Source organism: Dipodomys merriami, unplaced genomic scaffold (genome assembly GCF_024711535.1).
Source record: "Dipodomys merriami isolate MVZ:Mamm:240054 unplaced genomic scaffold, mDipMer1.0.p SCAF_82, whole genome shotgun sequence".
Taxonomy (NCBI): domain Eukaryota; kingdom Metazoa; phylum Chordata; class Mammalia; order Rodentia; family Heteromyidae; genus Dipodomys; species Dipodomys merriami.
Window position 1 is genome coordinate 301454 of NW_027206424.1, and position 23110 is coordinate 324563.

The 23110-nt window shown below is 49.7% G+C and overlaps 1 protein-coding gene across 7 annotated transcripts in view; it reads right to left on the bottom strand.

The window, feature by feature from the left end:
• Positions 1–23110, bottom strand: part of LOC138819815 (C-terminal-binding protein 2) — a 125000-nt gene that overhangs the window by 30813 nt on the left and 71077 nt on the right. The window lies entirely within an intron of this gene.

A 23110-nucleotide genomic window follows, 5' to 3' on the forward strand; every position in this document is an offset into this window, starting at 1 on the left:
CCCCCTAGTGAACAGGAGTGAGGACGGAAGTCACAGTGCCGCCCAAGCGAGGTTTTCTTGTGCCATTTTGAATGGGGGGAGGAGGGGAAGTTGGGGGAGGACGCAGTGTTAAGGGCTGGCCTTGATATTTGCTCCTAGCTTTGTGGCTTGGAGTGTTTCTTAGGCTGTTCATGGGATGCTGCTACACCTGTGCATGCATCCCATGATGCTACAGGAGCAAAAGAGGAGGTAGAAAGAGCTTCCACGTCCTGACCCAAGATCAGGGAGCTGCTTGTCTAGTCTGGGCATTTCACTCATTCCCAAAAGACCACCAAGCCCAAGCCAGCATTATTTTAAAGCCAACACTGTAAGGTAGACATACCCAGAAAAAAGCTGCGCTCAGTTACGGGCATCTACAAAAGAAAAGGTAGGAAGCGAGCCTGAGACCCAGGGTTCATGAGAGGACGGTGATGTGCGGCCATCTATCAACTATGCACACTGCGCCATTACTTTATCAAGGGTCAGGCTGCCGGTCTGACTATTAAAATGTGGGCAAGTTCCTGGTAGTTAATGGCTAATTTCCCAGCATGAGGCTGAAAAATTGCCCTAAGGATTTATGGCAATAATTATGTGATTTTCAAAAAAAAAGAAAAGAAAAGCACAATTTCGAAGCACATAAATAATGGATCTAACAAAACTCTCCAATACTGGCAAGCATTGGAGATGGGGTGAGGTGTGGGAATGAACGTGGCCCTGGAAGAAGGGGGACATATTTGTGACAAGTCTGAAAGGCAGCCACACAGCGGGAGAGGACTCTAACCTGGGCAGAGAAGAGATGACGGAGGAGGGGGGGGACCAGAGTGTGGCTGAGTGAATGAGCCCCCACCGGGGAGCCTGGGCCGGCCTGGCTCCTCCACTCAGCCAGGGGGCAGCAGTCCTGTGCTGGGAGTGAAAACCGAATTCCTACTCAAGGGGTGAGAGAACCAGGAAGTTCGTATTTGTGAAATAGCATGGAGATGAAAAATGGCAGCAAAATTATGATTCGATCAGAGCTCCAGGGCCCCTCCCCTACCACGAGAGAGGCAATCATTCTTTTTACTTGCCTTTGAATTTGAATTTGTATAATTAGATGGCTTCCTGAAAAATTGATAAGTAGAATCTCGATCATGCAATCAGAGGGGAGCAGCCATTGGCTTACACAAATGCATGTCTTCCGCTACTTAGAAAACGAAGTCGCTGGCCCCTCTGCCCAACCTTCCTGAGCCTGCGTGGAGGCCCCTGGAGGACCTGTGGCGGAGGCTCAAGGCTGCCCAGTGGAGGGAGGGCATCTCCCCACACAGCATATAAAACGGGACATGTTTCCTCTTCGCTCTCGTAAGGAGCAAGCTATTAATTAACACAGGATTCTTTCCTTAGAATGGAGCTGTGCACAGAAGTCCCTGGCCAGCACCGACACTGTTAACAGACACTTCTGGAGCTGCGCTGATTTTGCACTCCATGACCAGGTCCCAGAAATCTCTGGCTTCCATGAACACAATCACTTCCACTGATTAGTCAAGGTGACCTAGCCACACATCCGTCACTCTCCTGTACTGATGCCATCTAGTGAAAACAGTTGACAATGGGGCCATCAGTGGACTTCTGACTCAGAGAAGTTCCACGTCCAGAGAACAGCGTGAGGGAGAAGGCCGCACAGAGCTGAGGCTCAAAGAGCAAACACTCCCGAAGCCACAGCTCAAGCCTGTGATCCTCAGGAGGCCGAGATCAGAAAAGGTAGCCAGGACAGATAACGCTAAGACATTCTTATCTCCAACTGGGCATAGTGCAGGGGCAGGGGCAGGGGGAGGAAGCCTGGAGTAGACTTGTGAGTTCAAGCTCCAGTACCTCCACAAAAGGGAGGATATGGAGGGAGAAAAGGTAAAGGGAGAAGAGGGAGGAAGAACAAGAAAGCAATGTTTCTCTTTAAACCGAGATAGGACGGGGACCCAACCACAAAGCAGAGAAGCTTCCTTATAACCTTACTGAAGTGAGAGTTGTGACCTAGGGATATAATACTTGGTGACAGGAAAACCAACGAACAGCATAGTCTACCATACCCGAGGTGTCATTTCTCATGGCTTTAGTTCCCTGACACTGTCAACGGTGGTCTGAAAATACTAAGGCCCAACTCTGAGAATAAACCACCTCTAAGTTTTTATTTTTACCTTTTATTGTGAGAGGCAGGAGGAAGTCCTGTGTCTCCCGGTGCTTTCTACCTCCACTGGGAGCATCCACTTGTTCACAGTACCCAGTTGTACATGCTATCTGCCCAGTACCTGCCAGTTATCAGAGCAGTTTGTCTTTTGTGGGTGTCCTTACTAGGGTTTGAACTGGGGGCCTTGTGCTATTGCTTAGGTGTTTTGATCAAGATTGGCTCTCTACCATGTGAGCCACACCGTCCACCTCTGGCTTTTTGCTGTTTAACTGGAGAAAAGCTGCTCTTAAGATTTGTCTGCCCAGGCTGAATCCAACTGTGATTCTCAGATCCTAGCTTCTTGAGTACCTAAGGATTATAGGTGTGAGCAGCCAGCACGAGGCTTAGATCAATTGTTGAAGTACTGAAACCCTGGAGTTTAAGTAACAATTTGCTAATAATTGGCACAAGACACAAGAATCACAATGTTAGTGACTTGGTTGTGCCAAAGAAAAGCCATAAAGTGTTTCTTAAGCGAAGAGGTGAACAGTCTGTCATGTGGTGTATGACACTACCCATACTTACAAGCATCTACAGGAGGGTCTTGAACAAACCTCCCAAGAATGAGAGGTGAGTGTTCTATGTCAAAAAGATGCATGGACTGGCAAGGTAGCACACACCCAAGTTCCCAGCCTTAGGAGAGAGAGACCCTAATGAATTGTAAACTTGAGGCCAGCCTAGACAACATACTGGAACAGCTGCAAAAGAAAAAGCAAGCAAAAAAAAAAGGAAGCTACTTGTTGAACTACTAGAAGCTATGGGGAGAACACTTTCCTTGCATGGTATGGTCAGGTAGAAATACAATCTAAGAAAATGAAGACCACATTTAAAAAAATGACCTGCTTTGATATCAAACTCAAGACAAACACATCCTCCATTAAAGGGGGGAAAGAAGAAAATGTGAAGTCTAAAATCTGGGCAGATGGATTTCACCACATGGTTACCAACAGCCGCCACCTGCCCAGACCATGCCACTAGTTACGCCACACAAACCTCCAGACCTTCCCATTCACATTTAAAGTTCCATGCAAAATTTTAAGACCCTCTCCATCCATATCTTCATTCTGGTGCCTGTCTTCCTAAAGATTAGGCAGTAGTCTTCAGTAGTGGTGTCTTTCAAAAGGAAAATTCCCCTAGAACCACTCAAACCCAATGATGGCTTTCATTTCTTTTAAGGAATCTATTTAAATATTTCCATACTAAAAGTCAAGTTTGGCAATAGTCTAGTGAATTAATACTGTCATATTCAACCAAGAACTGACGAATTCCTGAGGAGGCCCCAGCATTCCTCAGAATATACTTGTAAATTTGAGGACAAAGACAGCCGAGCAGAGCTGTCGGCTCACAGCTTCCGCCAGGCCTCAGGCGGCTACTGCTCAGAACCGAGAGGCTCTTCTCTGGCTGAGTAGAGTAATTCTGCGTTGGGTTAGGGTTACTGGCACATGCAAATAACATTTCCTAGCGTTCAACGCAAGCTTCAAAAATTCTAAATATTTTCATTGCTAAAAGCTATCATCAAGGACAGAGGATTTAAGTAGAAAGAGTCCATAATTTTCTTAATTGGCTGTTTCATTGGGGTCATAATGGAAATTAAGTGTAGGTCTTCACATGCTACAGAAAGCAAGACGCTCGCTTATTTAGAAGAGTCACACATTCTAAAAGCACTGGTCTCCTAAACAAGTCTCAAAAATAAATATATTAATTTTAATAACAGAGGCAAAACAAAGAGGATAAAAGCAAATAAATGAACTCATTCAAACTAAGAAGTGTAGAAGAAAATCCCTGAAGACCTGCTGTGTTCAGAATGGGGAGACAAGACGCGCGCAGGGATGGGGGACGCGCGCAGGGATGGGGTACGTGTGCAGGGAGGGGGGACGCGCGCAGGGATGGGGACGCGCGCAGGGATGAGGTACGTGTGCAGGGATGGGGGACGTGTGCAGGGATGGGGGACGTGTGCAGGGATGGGGGACGTGTGCAGGGATGGGGGACGTGCGCAGGGATGGGGACGTGCGCAGGGATGGGGGACGCACGCAGGAATGGGGGCCGTGAGCAGGGAGGATGGAGTGAAGGCTCCCCAGTTCTCCAGCTCTCTATTCTGAGAATCCTGGCTGAACAAGGCAAGGAGATTAGCCACCTTCAGAACCCCAGGAGACACATTCTGGACAGACAACGATGTCTTTGGTGACAGCATAGGCAGTACCTTCCTATCTCCAAATGGTTACAAGCGCACCCCTCAGAGTCTCTGCATGCTCCTGTGGAAGGCTGGTAAGGATGCTGGCTGGGGTGGCAATCCTATATCCCAAAGGTGGGGGGTGGGGCCCGACACAAGGTGAACAGAGGTCGGCCACTGCAGCCCGAGCTGAGGTTGTCTAGGCTAAGAGCCACAAAGTCTCACTCCTTCGAGACCCACCTAGATTTTCCCCCCGAGACTTGTGAGATGACTCACTAAATTACTAGGTACAGTACACTTACAAAGTATAACATCAGGTTAGAAATAAACTACATTAATGTGCATGCTAAATACATACCATGTAGTAGTATAGTAAGCATAAAATATTACTTAATTTCAGTGTTAAACAGACTGCTTGTCTACGGAATGCACAGCTTTGATTTACCCCATTGCATATGAAATTACACATACATTTAAATATCTAGCAAGGCCACTGCAGAAAACTAGTTGATCATTTATCAAATTGCAACACCTTAAATACTTTTTAGGTGTTTAGGCCGAGGGGGGCGGGGTCGCTGATGACCTGTCAGCCTGTCTTGGAGACAGGGACACACCACCCCCTTCCGTTCCTTCTGCAATCCCAGCAGGCAGGTGGCCGGGCTTCCCCTCAGCCTCAAAAGCAATGAAAGCACACCTGGAGGGAGGTGGGAGGGTGCAGAGAAGAGCTTCTCCAGTTCAGCCTTTCCCAGGAAGAGGCTCAGCCCAGCGGAGGCCCAGCCCCCAGTGATGGGCCCCTTTGGCCTGCAGAGGGCACTGCCTGGCCTTCCTCATTTCCATTCCCATAGCAAAAGCCCGAGCTGGTGGGTAAGACACACAGGGCATCCGCCCTCCAGGCCAGAAAGAAGACAGAAGGAAGGTTGGTAGAGGGACAACCAATGAGAAGAGGTACAGGGCCAAGTCCTCCCCTTGTCGTACCCCCCCCCACGCACTGAGCACTGGGGTTCCCCTTTCAGACCTGTCACCCACTTGGGGCTAAAGAGAGGAAGGTCAAGTTGCAGAAGACTCTTGGCCCTGGGGCTCCCAGACCACAGGCAGCCATGGGACACCCTGAAGGGTGATTTCCATCATGCCCAGGCCGTCCACTGAAAGCCACAGTGAAGAAAGCTGGGCAACAGCAGAATGTACAGGGGCGGAGCTGCGCAGCTCAGGGTTTCGGTTACAAACGACAGCCTTTGGGCCACCCCACACGCCCCATCCGCTGGTGACTGCTCATTCTTCTCAGTCCCTGTGATACCCTTTTGTGTGAAATGAGGTCCTTGGAAGACATCACAGTTTTCCCGGCACAAACTCTTTCAAAAGGAGGGAGAGGCAAGGGAGATTCTGCATTGTTGTGTAGGGATGATTGAGGCCAGCAGAGCCTCTACCTGCCGGCCACTGTGGTCTCACTCACCAGTTTTTCTACTAGTAACATCTAAGTCGTCAGTCAAGGAGAAACAGGTTTGGCACCTGGTTGCTATGTCCAATGCAGTACCTACACCTCCATAGCACAACCATCCCCTGACATCATCATTTTAAGCCACTGGTCCAAGCGAGCAAGACGTGAACTCAAGCCAGGCTAGTGAGGATAAGCTATCACTGGCACTGGGATCTGTTTTCAGAAAGCAAGTATTCGTTCAGAGATTGTCTAAAAAGCAAACAGCAGGGCCGGGTGCTGGTGGCTCACGTTTGTAATCCTAGCTACTCAAGAGGCTGAAATCTGAGGATCTCGGTTCAAAGCCAGCACAGGCAGGGAAAGTCTGAAAGACTCATCTCCAATAAACCACCAGAAAACTAGAAGTGGCCCTGTGGCTCAAGTGGTAGAGCGCTCACCTTGAGCTGAAGAGCTGAGGGACAGCACCCAGACTCAGAGTTCAAGCCCCACGACCGACAAAAACCAAACGAAACCAAAACAGTAGGAAAAGCTCACTCCACAGTGGCCCACCTGCTTGAAGAACATTCTCCTGTGTTTATTGCAGGCCAAGTTCTCAAGCTGGTAGGAAAAGAGCTAAAAGATATGCTTAAGCAAGGCTGCTCAGATCCTTCATTCAGCCCAAGAGAATCAGGCCTGGGTGTCTGGTGGCTGCACTGCTTAGCCAATGTCACTTGTCTGAAGATCTTTCTGGGCACCAACTCTGGGCATGTGGTGGAAAGCGCTTGGCATGGCTTCCAACAAGGTGCCCTGTGTGTGGTGAGGGACGCGGGAGGGCCGGCGGGGCTTGGGCGCAGCGCAGTGAGCCTCCTCTTCCATGACCTGATCTTAACAAATATTAAACTATCCAATCTGATGGAGGCACAGGCCCTGCCAGGTTCGGGGGACTAGCCAGCAGTGGGCGGGGGGCGAGGGGAGAGATCTTCTGACCCAGAACACCTTGACTCTTCAACCTGGTTCACGAGAAGGAAAATCTGTATCTTAAACATGGCCACAATCACTCATCAACGTTGGGATCACCTGGGTTGTAAGTGGAGGGAGGCTCTCCATGGAGATAGGCCATGATCTCCACATTTCTGGGAGACAGCAGCTGCCTCCCTTCAAACCCTCCTCCCGCCACATACAATGTGCCCAGCAAGATGCCTGCTCCCTCACGGGGGTCAGGGACAGAGGTTGACCTATCCAGCCACTACCAGAGTTCTCCAGACCCAGAAGCCCAGAAATTCAGCTGCTCACTGCAACAGCCCCCCACCCCCATAAAGGGCGTCCACAAGAGGCAAGTCTGTGGGACAAGGTGAGGGCGCACGCATTGCTGGTAACTAACCGGCTCCTTCCAAGTCTACTGGGAGCTTCCCTGGCCCCCCGTGACTCCCACCTGAGCATTCACATTCCCGTGAACACTCTGCTTTTGTAACAGGCAGCAGAAGCAAGTGTTGGGATGTCACTTCCAAGATTAATGGAGATGCCAACACAGGGAACAGAGTGGAGGGTCTCGCTCTGTCTGTCTGTCTCTCTCTCTCTGTTGGCCATGTTCTAAGGCTCATGTAGCCACACCGCCAAGTGGGCAGGTGGACCATCAGTCCACAGCCCATGAGCCAATGAGTCTCCCTGTTTAGCTATCAGATCACACGCCCCAACCTGGACTCTACACCATGGTGGCCTCCACCCAGAGGTCCACAGCTAAGCACTGCTGACTCCTGCCCCAGGGAAATGGAGGTAACGAAGCTTTGCTGTTGTATGCCTCTAAGTTTTGAGGTAATTTGTCACACAGCCATAGATAACTATCAAATTTACCATGACAGAGTTCAACACAAAAGACAAAACCACCAACACATTTGTAATGCGTGACATCAAGCTCCTATCATCTGTAGGCTAGAGGACATAAAGCTAACAAGGCTGCAAATAAATCCTGAGCTGCCCATGCTGACATGAGGTCTGTGAAATATCCACGTCTCTGATCTCCTGGGGTGAGCTCTGTTCTGCTCACATCAGCAATACCTACTGGCCCCAAAGATCGGAGAGTGTGCTGTGATTTTCACTTACCCCAGACACTTCACATAAATTCCAGGGCTACACTCAACATTCACGGAGTTAACTAAGGCACCTTGGGTCTCTACTGTGACTCACACACATCCATAAATCTGGAGGCATTAAGAAGGTCTATCAGAGACCAGGCTACACGCGAATGTGCTTCTCAGGCCACGCTCTTCATGGTAATTCACTAAGTAAACAGATCCTCTGCCTGCCTTGTTCTTACCAGTGCTCCTTGAACAGCTACTGTGTTTAGTCTGAGCTCTGCAAACCAGCAAAAGAGGAAGCAGGTAGGCAAAAAAGGTACCTGCTAACATGGTCAGAGCACCAATGGCCAGTCTGGCCATGGGCCTGGACTCCAGGCAGCAGGCAAGGGCAGTGTCCTGAGACACACATGTGTACCGTCGTGGCTCTCAAGGCCTGCCTAGGAGACCCTCGACGTGTTCTTAAAACGATGACATTTCTGGAGGCTTCTCCGATTTTAGAAGTCACTAAATCCAACTGCTGCCTTCACCGACAACCGGAATGAGTTTGTTCTGCATCCGTGTTTCTGTTTGTTCCCCAGGGCTACCTCCCTGTGAGCTGCTTTGCCGAGGCTGGCTGGTGTCAAGGAAGCAGCCTAGGTAGTAAGCACACTAGCCCAGACTGCATGAGACAAGACAGTCCCTTCTTCGTGCAGCTGTTCTCCACAACCTAAACCACACAGAAGGTCCAGGGGAAGACTGGTCTGTGGAGTCACCAAAGAAGAAAAGTGGAGGCCGCCAGGGCCCCTGATGTCCATAGGACTCTGATGTCCACAGGTACCATGTGGTAACCTGGTAGGGGACCAGTACCCAGTGCACATTGCCGTTTCCGGTGCGTGGCGAGCCATAGCCACAGCATGTGCAGTTCTGGAAGGTTCTTTCTGTCTTTGTGAGAATCCGGTTCATTCTTGCAGCGGAGGTACCACTGTCCATCTGTTTGGAGCACAGCAGCAGCTTCTGGCCAAGGAGTGCAAGGCTCTGTGGGCTCCGGGTCAGGCCCTAAACTCTGCCGTGGGAGAGGTGTATGTGAGCGTGTGTGCATGCATGCATGTGTCTGTCTGCAGACTCAGGAGGAAGGGCAATTGTACTTTCAGAGGAAACTCAGGAACGGTTAAACTGTTTAAAAAAAAATAAAGCACGAAAATGGCTTCAATACAATTTGATGAGGTCATCAAGTACGGCGGCCTAATGACACGTGCAGGGAAAACATCTGTTAGTGTCAAGAGGTCGGCAGGAAGTGAGTGGGGTTTGCTGGGCTCTGGCTGGCTGGACCCACACTCCTAGAAAGAGACACACATGGCTTCGCTTAGCCCTACAGGCCGTGAAAACCCTTTTAACTGCTCTCCAAGAGCTTCACCTCTGCTGTCTGAGGAGGACTCTGCCGGGCAGTCCGTCTGTCCACATGGACAGACCCTCATGGCCAAAGTCCTCTGCGCAAGCAGCCTTTGAGCATGTCTGACATGCTTACTTCAATCCCTGGAACCGCCAGCTTCCCTCTGTCCTAGGAACGCAGTTGAGACACTCCACTGGCAAACGTTTCAATAAATCCATCACCACAAGAACCAAAACAAGAGGTTCCTTTGGAAAAACAGGAAGTCCTGGTACATAGCACAGCTTAAAATAGAGCTCATTTCATCTGTTGACGAAGCTCGAGCCCGTGAAGCTCCTGAACTATACATACTTCTCAACACACGCGCAGGAACCTGGGCCGTTCCCCCGAGGGAGCAGGGGCTTGGTCTTTGTTACACTCTGAGGGGGTCACGGAATCCAGGCAGGACCTGCAGACCTCAGAACAAGTTTGTTCTTTATGGATTGTTAGGGAAACGCTGACGGTCAGGAAAATAGGCACAGGGCACTTGAACCTGACCACAGGGGGGTGGAGGCAAAGAAGGGTACCCAGTTTCATGTGTATCATCTGCAGGCAGGCAGCCAGGACGTTTCAAGTTTCCTTTCTTCCCAAAGGTGCCTACTTTAAAGGATATAAGATACATGGATGTAACACACAGACACACACACACACACAGACACACACACACAGACACACACGGCTATGTGTCTGTAAGATGCACCCTCGAAGTCCCTCATGCTGGCTCCTGCCTGCCAGGCCCAACTGCCTACTCTTCTCCCACTGTCCTCTAACCATTTACCCACGGTGGACTGTGAGGGGTGCTAACAGCGCTCTCCACCTTGCAGTGACGTGAAGCAACACTGCCTAGAGAAACCAGACTTGTCAGCCAAACCGCATGCTCCACTTCCCAAGGTCACATGTGTTGTGCTGACCTTTTAGGCTTTCGTACATCAGAATACCTTAGGCCTCTGGATATGAAGCAGATTGTCCCCTTTGTGTTGTTGCTAGCTCAAGTCAAGAAAACACAAGCAACGCTGGCGGTTTGGAGGATGCAGCTGGGTTTTGTGGGAGGGAACAGGGGTAGGGCAGATATAAGAAGGTGCATGGAGGCTTAGATTGAAGGGAAAGTGGGAGCAAAGACGACAGACGGGGCAATGCTGGCAGGTAACATGGCGCGGACAACCATCAGCTTGGCCCTGAGATGTGGCACTGACTGAAGAGGAGCTGGGCCTGCAGCCTCTGCAGTCAGCCCGCCGTGGGCAGTAATGGGTACTCTGGTCTTCTACCTTGACCTCAGCAGCCACCGCCAAAGGAGGCTAAAGCAGTAGGCAACTTAGTGTGCATCCCTCCTGCCAGACTGACATGCCAGCTTCTGCCTATGAGTTCGCTGGGATCCACAAACGGGATCCACTGTGTGCGGTCTGGCTTTGCTGATCTTTGGGGCTAGATGAGGAGGATGGAAAAGGCTCACTCCCAGAGCAGGGTCTGGGGGTTAACCCGAAGTCTCGCACCCATGTCTTAGGGTGGGCCCGCTGGCCAGGCCTCTTCGCCTAAGTGCCGTGAATAGGAGCGGTTTACCCCCGTCAACAATAGGAGTAGCGTGAACATAGGTGACCACGCAGCGGATGGCACAAGCACTCCCACAGCACTTTATTTTAAGGCTTCACGCGCTATTTTTACACCCACAGAAACACTGCCAAGGGAATTCACAGAGGAAAACAAAGAAGCTGCTGCCATGCAGGCTCCTCTGCTTCGTGTCCCGCAAGGCGCAGGTACTGGTCTCAGAAGGACCATCACAAGCAAAGCCACTGACATGGCCTGCGATCAAGCACTCCCTACTTGGAAGGGAGGAAGAGGGGGGAGCGGGTCTTTTACTCCCCCACCCCCCCACGGCTGCCAGCACTGCCAATTCTGAGTGAATGACAAAAGTACAGTCCCATACAGAAGAAGTGTTGATGCTCCGGCCCCAAGCAAGGGGAGTTCCAGAGCTGTGACTTCTGCCTGCAGCTAGGGCAGTCTGAAGCTCCCACATCTATCTGATGTAGGAGTTTTATCCCAGCTAGGAAAGGTGGGGGAAGTGGCGCTGTGGCTCACGTGGTAGAGCTCTCTCGCCTTGAGCTGAAAAGCTGACGGACAGTGCCCAGGCCCAGAGTTCAAGCCCCACAACCAGCCAAAACAACGACAAACCAACAGAGAAGGAAAGGTGGGTTTTCCTGAACAGCTAGCTGGTTTTTCTGTGGAGGCCGCAATCTGGAGAGCACATCTCTGAGGCCAGGCCAGTGGGCCCGCTGGGCTGATGGCGGCAGGGTGGACTAAAATAATGGAAGCGCAGGCAGCGGCCACCCGTGCGGTTTCCCGGTGTCCTGGACCGTCCTGCAGATGTACGGAGGGCACCCTTCAGCCAGCCCTTAGAAAAGGCTGCTCCCCCCGGTAATGCTGGACTCACATCAAATTCCCGCTGACACAAACAGCCCTGGTATGCATCATTTTATTTGCACTCCTTCTTGGGACTATCCCGATGTGCTGAGCACACTATTTTGAAGGAAGTCCCTGGCATTGTCTAGGGATGTTTTCGGAACTAAGCAAATTGCTAAAGCAAACATCTTATTTTCCTCTGCTAGGCCGGCCAAACACTGCGAACGTGGACTGCCAGTGGAGCGGACTGCCAGTGGAACTGCCCCCTCTGGTGGAACGGCTGGCAACAGACACTCAGGTGTCAAAGGGAGCTCTGGTCAGCACCAGGGTGTGCGCGCGCACACCTCCCTAGGCCGCCCAGCCCCTCACTCCTGGCAGAGGCGTACGGTAACATTCCGGAACATACAGGGTCCAGAGCAGTTCTCAGCTCATGGCATGCATGCACACACTTCCTTAGGAAATGAATTTATCATTATCCTTATTGAAATGGCGGCCGTGAGGCCCAGAGTACAAAATATTCTGCTTATGGAACCTAGACTTGGGTAGAGGTGGGCACCTACGCCAGCTGACCAGCTGTGTCCAAATGCAAGGCCGCAATGGCAGCTTGAACTTCACGCATTTCCATGGTACAGGGAAGTGGGCGGCTCTAGAAGCTGGTGGTGCTGGGGAGAACCTGCAACCGTGCCCAGAGAGGACGGGGGTGGGGGGAGGGGTGGGGCGTGCGTGGTGGCGGTAGGGTAAGACCTGGGGTCTGCTGCACCTGCCACTTGGGGACAAACAGAAAGAAAGTGGCCCTGAACTGGAGTGGGAGGAGAGATGCACAGGGGTGCTTGTAAACCAGACATAGTTGAAGAGTTCTAGGTGTAATGATATTTTCTATTTAAATATAGGAGGTGTTATCTTTTATGAATACAGGGATTAGTGCTAGTGTCGTGAAATGATGTCTGGCCATTACTGGTCAAATCAAGAAAGAACAGCAAATTGTTACACCATTCATCCTGTGCGGAGGGATGTGGAAAGCTCATTTACAGTCATTTTTGATGTGAGACAGACACACGTGATTTGCTCTGCTGGGTAAAAGCATCACGCTGAAGAAATGTACATCCCTGCCAGCCATGCAAGTGTTGTTACACATGGGCCACGAGGCCCATACGACTGCAACCAGGAGAAAACATTTGCCAATGGCTTGTGCTCTGGGCACTGGAGGAACCACAAAACAATCGAGGCTGCCGCTGGAGAACCCCCAAACCTGATGATCTGGGGAATGGGCCTTGCTGGAAGACAGTTTTGAAAACCAAGGAAATTTCTTGTCCTTTGGCTCCCCTCCAGTAGTAAAAATTAATTGCCACATAAACTTGCTGATTCCGACCAAATGAAGCTATACGATTTATCAACTCACGGATGGCGCAAACTCAATAGCGGTTTAACTACATCACCTGAGTTATTGCTGGGTTTTCTACCCGTGACAGCTTTACGGGAACGTATGTTTTTGCGAATTCATTCACGTAGGACACACTTCCAAAGTAAACAAAGGCATTAGGCACAGGTAGCAACTCGGGAGTCCCAGACCTCCAAGGGAGCACAGGAGGCTGGACTCCCTTCAGGGCCTCCTGTGACAGTCCCCTGGGGGCAGGGTGGGGGGAGAGTGCCAATCACCTGCGGGGGGGGGGGGGGGTCCTTGGATGACCCAAAGCCTCTAAAACCCTAGCTGTAGAGTTTTTAATCTCCCAATCCTACCTTTGAGTAAGAATTCAGTTATTTAAAATGCATTAAGAATAAGTCACTGCACTAACTGTTGTATTTTCTGCCTGAGCAGTGAATTTATAAATGCCTGACACGATGCAGCACACATCTAGGTACAGAGGAGCTGAAGAGGCCAAGTGACAGGGACCCAGAGGGGCACACATGCTTTCCAAGGACAGAGGCCATCTTTGTTTTCCCAGAGTCAGATGACTCTGACAGAGGCTGGACATCCCTGTCCCTTTATGGGCACTTTATTTTCTCCTTGTCCCTTTGTCCCACATTGAGACAACAAAGCTAGTCTTCTAATCTAAACGAGGCCAGGCACGAACAGAAACACCCACCCAAGTTTCTGCAACCACTGGGCCAGCTACCACGTCTTCTAAACTCATCAAACCTAGGCTTTTACAGGAGACCAAGGAGGGGGCGGGGGGGGGGGGGCGGCAAGGAGAAAAACCTTTGGGAAGAAGAATCCTAAAGGAACAGCAAATTCAGCAAAGACAATGTAAGTCACCCATCTGTGTTCAGGAAATAACTCTCTCTCAGGGGAGAAGTACCCAACTTGGAGAATTTCTGGTACAATAAAACAACATGAGAATGCCTGATTCACAGTCCAGGTTTGCTTCATGTTCTTTCTTGAATCTACTTGTGATCTTGACCACTTGAATCTACCAGTGACCCTTAAATCTGTGTTATTTAGTACCTTGTTCTTTTGTGATGGTCCTAGGGCTTGAACTTGCAAGGTTGCTCCTGGATGGTGAGCAGACTCCACCCTCCTCACAGCAAAGTCTCCACCCAGTACCTGCATTACCAAGGCATCTGTCACACCTGGAAGGGGTCACATCTGCATTCGCTGAGATCACATGTGAATTTGATGTGGCCACACCTTTCTCCACCCATACCCTAGATAAGGCCTAGCCCAGGCCCAGACGCTCTCTTTCCCAGCTCTTTCTCTCTTTCCCAACTCTTTTTTCCAGCTCTCTCTCTTTCTCAGCTCTCTTTCCTAGCCCCGTGAAGGGCCAACATAGCCTGCTGCCAGCCAGAATGATGAACAAACCTACCCCTTACCTGAATACCACGTGCGTGGTGCTGTTCTTACTCGATCTACCTCTTTTTAAAAACCTCACAGAACTCAGGGCCTGGAAGCTGTCCTTTAGCTTTTTTGCTCTTAGCACTTGAACCACAGCTCCATTTTCAACTTTTGGTTAAATGTCTCGTGGACTTTCCTGTCTGGGCTGGCTTTGAACTGTGAGCTTTAGATCTCAGGCTCCTGGGTAGCTAGGATTATAGGCATTAGCCACCAGATCCCAGCTAGCCCATGTTCTTAAGTAGATCCTGAAACTGAGAAGAGACTAACTTTATCATGCACAGGCTTACTGACTAGCAAAACAGTTTCCTATTTCTAGCAAATTCACTTTGTCTCTTTGTTAACGTGTACAGCTCTAAGATGTGGGGATCCTGCCTACGGTTGTGGCCAAGAAATCACAGGAAGAAAGAACAAGAATGAAACCTTTTTGGTTTGGTTGCTTACCTCAAAGTTGGTTTTGTTCTTCTTCCTTGGCCAAGTCTTACACATTTAGGATTTCGGTTTCACAAGTTTCACAAGTCCACTGGGCTTGAACGAAGCCCACACTTCTTAATGGCTAGCCCCCGCTCCCCTCAGCTAACCACAACTACTTTTGCATAGAACATAAAATTCCCCAGAGAGCTGCTGGTTGGTGACACGAGTTTGCGTCCAGGTTTGCACTAGCTCCGTGGCTGTGGTCAGGAGGCTGTTCTCTGTTGCGTTCTTGGCCTGTTCTCTGTGATAATTCACTGTGAGCACACTTACAACCTGACCTGTGGACAGGTCTGGATGTGAACTGCTTTTTAACATTACAACAATCCAAGGAGGGGGGGGGGACCCAACATTACAAATTGTGCTCACATCTGGCTGCTGAATTACTCCAGCTAAACCCAGGAAGGAGGGCTGTCACTGGGGCAGGAACACAGCCTGGCCCCCAAGGGTGTGGGTCTTGGAGCTAGAAACTAAGTGAGAGCCCTGGGCAAAATGGAAAATACTTAAAAAGGTAACAACAACAGGACGGGTCAGCTCAGTAGCCAGGCCTGAAGAGAGACACTTCCCAAGGATTAAGGCACAAGTTCCTCTCCTCGCACCCACCAGAGGCTCCATTTTCCCTGTAGCTACGCGTAACACCCTGACTAGCAAAACCTGGGCGGCTATCCACTGTATGCTGAGCTACCCTGAACAGCCCAGGCCTGAGATGCCAGCAGCCTGTCACTGACTGACCAAACCCAGGCTCTTCACCACAATTGAGTCCCCACTGGAGGTTCCATTAGCACCGCAGGTTCTAGGGGCAGCTGGCCACTTCTCTCTCTCCAGTAAAAACCGAATTCAGTAGAGAGATTCAAGGCATGGTGGAGAGTGGACCCACACACTGCAGGACCAGCAGGTCTGCTGGGAAATGTCTAGCTTGGAACACCTCTGCCTTCTCGGCGACCGGTTGTGTATGTGGCACTGAGTGGGGGCTGGGCAGGTGGTGGGCAGGCGGGGAAAGTGTGGAAGGTGCCATATTTCATGGGCAGGGGTGGAGGTTGCAGCGGGGACAGAAAGGGACCAGCAGGGCAGCCACGCCACATGCACAGTCTCTGGACAGTCTTCAGAAGCAGGGGACAGCCATCCCATAGAACACAACTGGCATTTGGGTTGGGTCACGTACTTCCTATGGAGTGACCCTGCCAGGCACACAGCCTGTGTGCACCAATTCAGCCCTTCCCACCTTGGAGATCTGTAGCTGAGGAAGAAACTACGAATAGCGTTTCGGATGTTTCTAGAGACTGACACATGGGTGGTGCCTCAGAGGAGTGAGCTGAGAGAATCCAGAGGCCGGGGTGTGCGGCTTCCCGTTCTCTGCCTCCTGGGATTGCTGTTGTGGCTCCACTGGAAGTCTGTGGTCAGCCGGACACGGACAAGACCACTGGGGACAAGACCACTGGGTGCCTCAGAATCCAGGAACTGACTGCCAGGCTGAGGTGCAGGGCGGGACCTCCCACTGCATGGGGAACACATTACTGCCAAGGCCAAGTGCTACACTTCTTCTCTCATAGGAAATATTTTCTTTGAAAGGACACAAAACATGCTTCCTGCAAAACTCATAACCCAGTCTAATGATGAGAAAAACAGGACACAAATTACAGTACAGGTATAATCTGCAAAATGCATGTTACTCAAAACTGGCTTGCGCCTGTTTCCAATTCAAGAGATTTGTGGATCGGGGTTTAAAGCTAGTCTGGGCAAGAAAGTCCATGAGACTCTTTCTCCAATTAACTACAAAAAACTAAACTAAAACAACCACCATCGCCACCTCCAACCCAAAAAAAACCCAAAACCAGAAGTGGCGCTGTGGCTCAAGTGGTAGCCTTGAGCACACAATCTCAGGAATCGTGCCCAGGCCAAGTTCAAGCCCATGATTGGCACAAAACACAACAAACAAAAATACATGTAGAACAGTGCTGGGGACAGACTGACAGGGTAGCCGATCCGCCTATCAAAGCGCAAGATCCTGACGCCAAATTCCTAATACTTCCTACCTCCCCAAAAAGCCCTGTTACGGTCACCAAAATCTGAGTCTGGTTACTAATCCTATATCCACTGCAACACAGGTACCATAGCAACATGACATGTCAAACACAGGGAAACTGGGGGTGGGAGGTGAACTACCTGCAGCTATTATTCAACATTAAAACGGATCAGACTCCCCGTTATCTTGGAGCTTGGACTGCGCACCTAACTAGCCATTCCACACCTGGAGACAACCACCGTGCAGCCCCAAGGACAAATCTCCACACTACATCCACCCTCCTCCACACTACACAGGCCATGGCTTCCATGGCAAACAACAGAAGAGACAAGCACTAACCTCAAATACCAAAACCTCAGATCACCTAAGCTGATGTGCAACAGAAAGCCAGAAATGCAAGATTTTACCACTTCACCTCCTAATGTTACAGGATATCGGTAAACTTCCTGTTGGATCCAACAGACAAAGGACACCCCACCCTGGACTGGGGAGGCTAAGTTCATTTTGATCAGGCAGCAGTACACTGAGCTGAGGCTATCCACAGGACTAGCACCAAAGAATGACTCTCTCTACATCAAGGAATCCAATGATGCACAGAGCTACAAAATACAAGCCGAAGTCAGAGAATAATTTGTGCATATACGCCCTCCACCCTGGTCTCTCTCAAAGCAACATCACTGTCACGAAATCACGGTGGATGGCAGGGAAATGCATGGAACAAGGAAGGGCTTGATGCTGTTGCCAAGACAATTGCTGAGTTTCCCAAATGTTTCCTGGAGTGGAGGAACTGGGCCCTATCAGTCACCAGCTCCCATGACCAGCACAACCACCCAGGTGGCAGAAAGCTGGGGGCCCTGGGAGGGAACCGTGGCATGGTCAATCCCCTGGCAACGTTGGGTGTGCAATGTCTCCCCGTGCGGGGAGGGCCAGGACCTGTGCTGCCCAGCACGCTGTCTCTGTCACCTCAGCAAACGCACGGAGCCATCTCCCCATTCTGACACGTAACCTTACACAACTTGGTTTCCTCTCCAATCCTACAGCCAGCAAGGAGATAAACGGCAGGGTGAAACGTGCTGACACTGATGGGCTTCTGGGGGCAGAGTGACCACCTCCCTCCCTCCACAGTCTCTGGCTAGCTCCTCGATCCCTTTGTCACCCTCTCTGCCTACAAGATCAGCTCCACAAACCAACTGCATGGCAATTGTCTAAGGTCTAAACTTTTAAATCATAATTCAGGAGACATCTATTCCATAAGATATTTACAGTGACCCAAACCACCCACACTTGTTGGACGCTTCTACTCACAGAGACAACTCTATTTCCCACCATGAAATTCCTGAAGGCGGGACACGGTCACTTCTGTGGCTACCCTGTTCCAGGGAGATCCTCACAGGTTTACTCCATTCCCCTCTGTGCCTCACTCCCTCCCCACACTGAATACAAACCAGAGATGTGAAACTATTTCCTTATCCTCATTAAACAAGAGGACGGCCGGCGGTGGCTCACGCCTGGAATCCTAGCTACTCACCAGGCTGAGATCTGAGGATCTCAGTTCAAAGCCACCCGGGCAGGAAAGGCCAAGAGACTCTTATCTCCAATAAGCTGGAAGTGGCGCTGTGGCTCAAGTGGTAGTGTGCTACCCTTGAGCTGAAGAGCTCTGGGACAGCGCCCAGGCCCAGAGTTCAAGCCCTACAACCGACCAAAAAAAAAAAAAAGGAAAGAAAAAAAAAGAAAGAAACCAACAAACAAACCAAGCAAAACCACTTCCAGGAAGTGAATAATAAAGAAAGGAAAAGGTTTCCTTTGTGTATCAACATTCAGTTAGAATCAACATTGTTTCATTAATTATAACAAACAGGCAAAGGAAAGAGGTTAATGGTAGAGCAGAGGCAACATGTAAAAATCACTGTACCATTTTCTTTAATTTTCTGTAAATCTATAAAACTGCTCTTAAACAAAGCCAATTAAATGTTTTAATCAAAAGGGAAGTTACCTGATATCCCCTCCTACCACATTCCTGCCAAGACTAAAGCTCCTGCTATCGCAATCCTTTTCACCAACCTTCTGGGTAGACCTCCTCTGCTCTGTGTGTTAAAGCAATTATCAAACTGGGTATGGTGACACACCTGTAATCCTAGCTACTCAGCAAGTTGAGATTTGAGGATTGAGGTTCAAAGCTGGATTGGGCACAACAGTCCACAAGACTTCTATTTCCAATAAACCACCCCAAACAACAACATGACCAAAAAACGAAACAAACATACAAACAAAACAATAGAATTGGAACTGTGGCTCAAAACAGTAGAGCACTAGCCCAGGCTCGGTGTTCAAGCCCCAATAGCCTCACAAAAAACAAAGCACTATTCTTTCCATATCCAGTGAGGAGCCATCTGTCCACCATTCAGCATCCACACTGCTGAGGAAGGAAGGGGTCTCACTCACACTCAGAAGCCTTAGACACTCAAGGAAGAGACTGAAGTCTAATGGGGATTCAGGAGCATGGTGGAGAACAGGGAACTACAACACAGAACACTCAAGTGTGAGCTGCAGACAGGACATGACAGATCCACATAGCCAACCACTAACCATGTGGGCAGTGACCTCCCAACGCAAATTCACCCTGCAGAAGGCTCCAGGCTTCCAAGTGTTGGCACATGGACAATATGGGGAATCCACGCGTTTCCCCTCCCTCTCCCCCCCCCCCCCGCCCCGGTCACATAAGGCCAGAAAGATGGCAGTAAATGCTTACAAGACCCAAAATAAAACAGAGCAAGTAAGTGGCCATGACAGCTGGCCAAGAAACCAGAAACTGCACTAGTCAAACAGGTTCCAAGAACTGTTTAGAAATACAAGATTCTTTGAGAACACTGGGGGAAAACAATGGCAAAATAAAACCCTTGGTCAACAGACAATATGTCCTTAAAACCATAATCAATAGTCCAATAATATTCTCTGCTCTAACAGTAAGATAAAGGAAATGTATCGCCCCACTGTACACCACGTCTGGAACAGATAAACCCGTTTGCACACAGGGCTACCGAAAGTCCAGTGATAGGAGAGTAGGAGTCCGGCAGATTCTGGCCACTGAGAATGAAGGGCCAACTGCACACAGATGTGGTGGCTGGGGAAGGTAGCGGCGGGCAGGTGAGGAAGAACGCAGCATCTCTCCAAGCTGTGAGGGGAGCTGTTCTGGAGCCAAACTCAGGCCTGGCCAGGGGTTTCTCTAGCCAAATACCAAAAGGCCAGGAAAGGATCCCTGAACCATTTTGGATGTAGCCTGTAAGAAAAGGCAGCAGGGAAGACAAGGGAAAAAGCAGTAGATTCCTGGGTCCTTTGTGAGAACCCCATGCTGACCACCGCTGACTCTGCCAAGACCACAGTGGAGCAGAGGCACAGGCCGTGCTGGTCTCAACTTGAGAAAAAGCTGTTCCCCGAAATTGTGTGTTCCTTGATAATCTGCTTCAGGACTAATTATTTTACAAGGTCCCAAAAATCATTAACAAAAACGTTGATTACAGTTTTGGCAATCCTGATTGAAGTCATTACTTAAAAATGGTTGGATGCAATAAATAGAGACACAACAGAATGGCAAACAGCTGAGGAGGAACACAATGTCAGGGAAGGAACACAGCCACGGTGGATCGGAACGCGCTCACACAGTCTCTACTGATAAATCATTCACTCAAGACCCTTTTCTTGTTTTCAAGATTCCAAGAGCCACTGTACTGCTTTAAAAACTAATCCCAGGCCAGGGGCTGGTGGCTCACGCCCTTAATCCTAGCTACTGGAGAGGCTTAGATCTGAGGTTTACTGTTGAGGCCTGCCTAGTCAGGAAATGTCTCTGAGACTCTGATCCCCAATAACCACCACACAGCTGGAAATGGGACTATAGCTCAAGTGGTAGAATACTAGAGGGGCAAGGCTATGGGAAAGAGCTCAGACCATGAGTTCAAGCCCCAGAATCAGCTCATACAAAAAAAGTATGCCCACTTAGATGCACAAAAATAGCAATATAATTTACCAGTCTGTGGTGCAGCACAAACAGATTAAGACAAAGAAAGAAAAACCCCAAGAAACCAATGCCTAACACAAGATAAAACAAAAAGCCAACACATCCGGCACTGCTTTAAGAGAAAGCCAAAACAGACAATTAGGCCAGAAAAAGGTGCCTAACATCTCAGTCATCAGGAAAATACAAATGCTACGAAATCGACACTTTCTAAAACGAGGGCAGTGAAGTCAAGAGTCAGACGGGCAGGCAATAGAAACAGCCACTCAGCTGGCATGACCATTCTAGAAAACCATTAGCTGTTTCTTTTCACCCAAACTAAGTATTTGTACCCCAGTGGTTCTTTTTCTAGGTGGGCCTGTGTGCACCAAAAAACACACCCAGGACAGCAACAACCCTGGAAAAGCTATAGGCCCCCAGTGCTCATGAATGGACTAATGTATAAATTGTCGTATAGTCGTACACAGCAATAAGTTACTATTGTTTATTCTGCTTTCACTGAAAACAAAAACCAAGCTGGGCACTGGTAGCTCCTGCCTGACACCCTAGCTACTCAGGAAGGTCTAAGGATCGCAGTTCAAAGCCAGCCTGGGCAGTCCAAGAGACTTTATCTTAAATTAACCACCCAATAAACTAGAAGTGAAGCTGTGACTCTAGCACAAGAGCCGAGGAACAGCACCCAGGTCCCATGACCGGCACAAAAACAAGATGTAAAAAGCCTCATAAAACCCAGTGCCGGTCGGGTCAACATGGCGAGGAAAACAGAAACTGAGTCATGCCACCCGTTAACACTGTTAGACCCCTGTGCTAGCCAGAGACGTTGGTGGACATCCCGATTTTTTCCCTGGAGAACGTTGCTTTTTCACACACTCTTCTCTTCCTCTCTCCTCCCCCTTTAAAGTGTCCGTTCTGCCAAGAGTCGTCTGCCTCACTACTTCCTGCTGACCCATTAATTACAATAAGAAGAAATAACCCCGGAGTGACATCATGCAAACTTTCACTTCCTGGAGAGAACCAACAGATCAGGCCAACTGCTACATGTGTCCAGATGTGCCACTCTGTCATTTAGGAGAGAAACAAGAACTGGCGGCTCTCTCTGGCCATGAAAGTTTTCGTTTACAGAGGTACGCACCCGAAGAGTTTATAAGTTAAATAAAAATAATGTGTGTCAGGCTCTCACTACCACCAAAATGCAGCTATTGTAAGGGCAAAACAAGCCATCACTTGTGTGTAAGTTTACACACATAAAGAAAGGCCACATTTCAAGACACATGTAATGAGATGCAGAGTACAGAACACAGTCAGTGTGCTCCGGGCACGTGTGAGCTGAGGGAGCTGGAGTCTGCGTTTCCCTGTCTGCAGGGAAAGGGGGCACTGTCAGTGGCAAGGACGCGTGGAAGGCAGCGTTCCCCCAGTCCATGCCTAAGGGGTGACAGGTGCCTGGGACTGGACCCTGCTGCACTCCAAGCTGCCTGGGGGCTCAGATGGAGGTTCACTCACCTGCTTCCTTCATCTGGGCAACAATCATCAGTATTTATTCTTCCAAAAGGATCAGAGAACAGCACAGCTTTCTCTGTGGCTATTAGGAGCCTGACCAGAAGGATGGAAACCCAGGTTAACTGTTGTTATTTACCTATGAAGGACTCAGAAGAAGGGGCTATACGGTCGATCTTCCAGTGTCCTTGCCTACCCTGACCAGCTTCAGCTGACTTCGGTGCATTTAGTCCAAATTTCACCACAAGGCGGAACTTGTCCTCGAATGTCAGCACATGGCAGTCACATTGGGTTCAGGTTTTATGAGCTAAGGCAGACGGGGGATAAGGGTGGCATTGCTGGTGGGTACTGAGGAAGGGTGGAGTGGTCACCCTGCTGCCACACATTCCTAACAACAGCTCTAAGAACCCAAGTGGAATACTTTGCAATACAGACTCATGAAGGGGATCGGGGAGAGGGAGGATGAAAGAGGTGGTAACAACCAAGGTATAGGACCTACAAACTGAGTTGCTGAATGGTAATCCTTTGTAGAACTACTTAAAGATAATAAAAATATAATTTCAATAAAAAAGAAAAGGAACCTAACCACACGGACCTCCCCTCATGGGAGGCCCCCGGC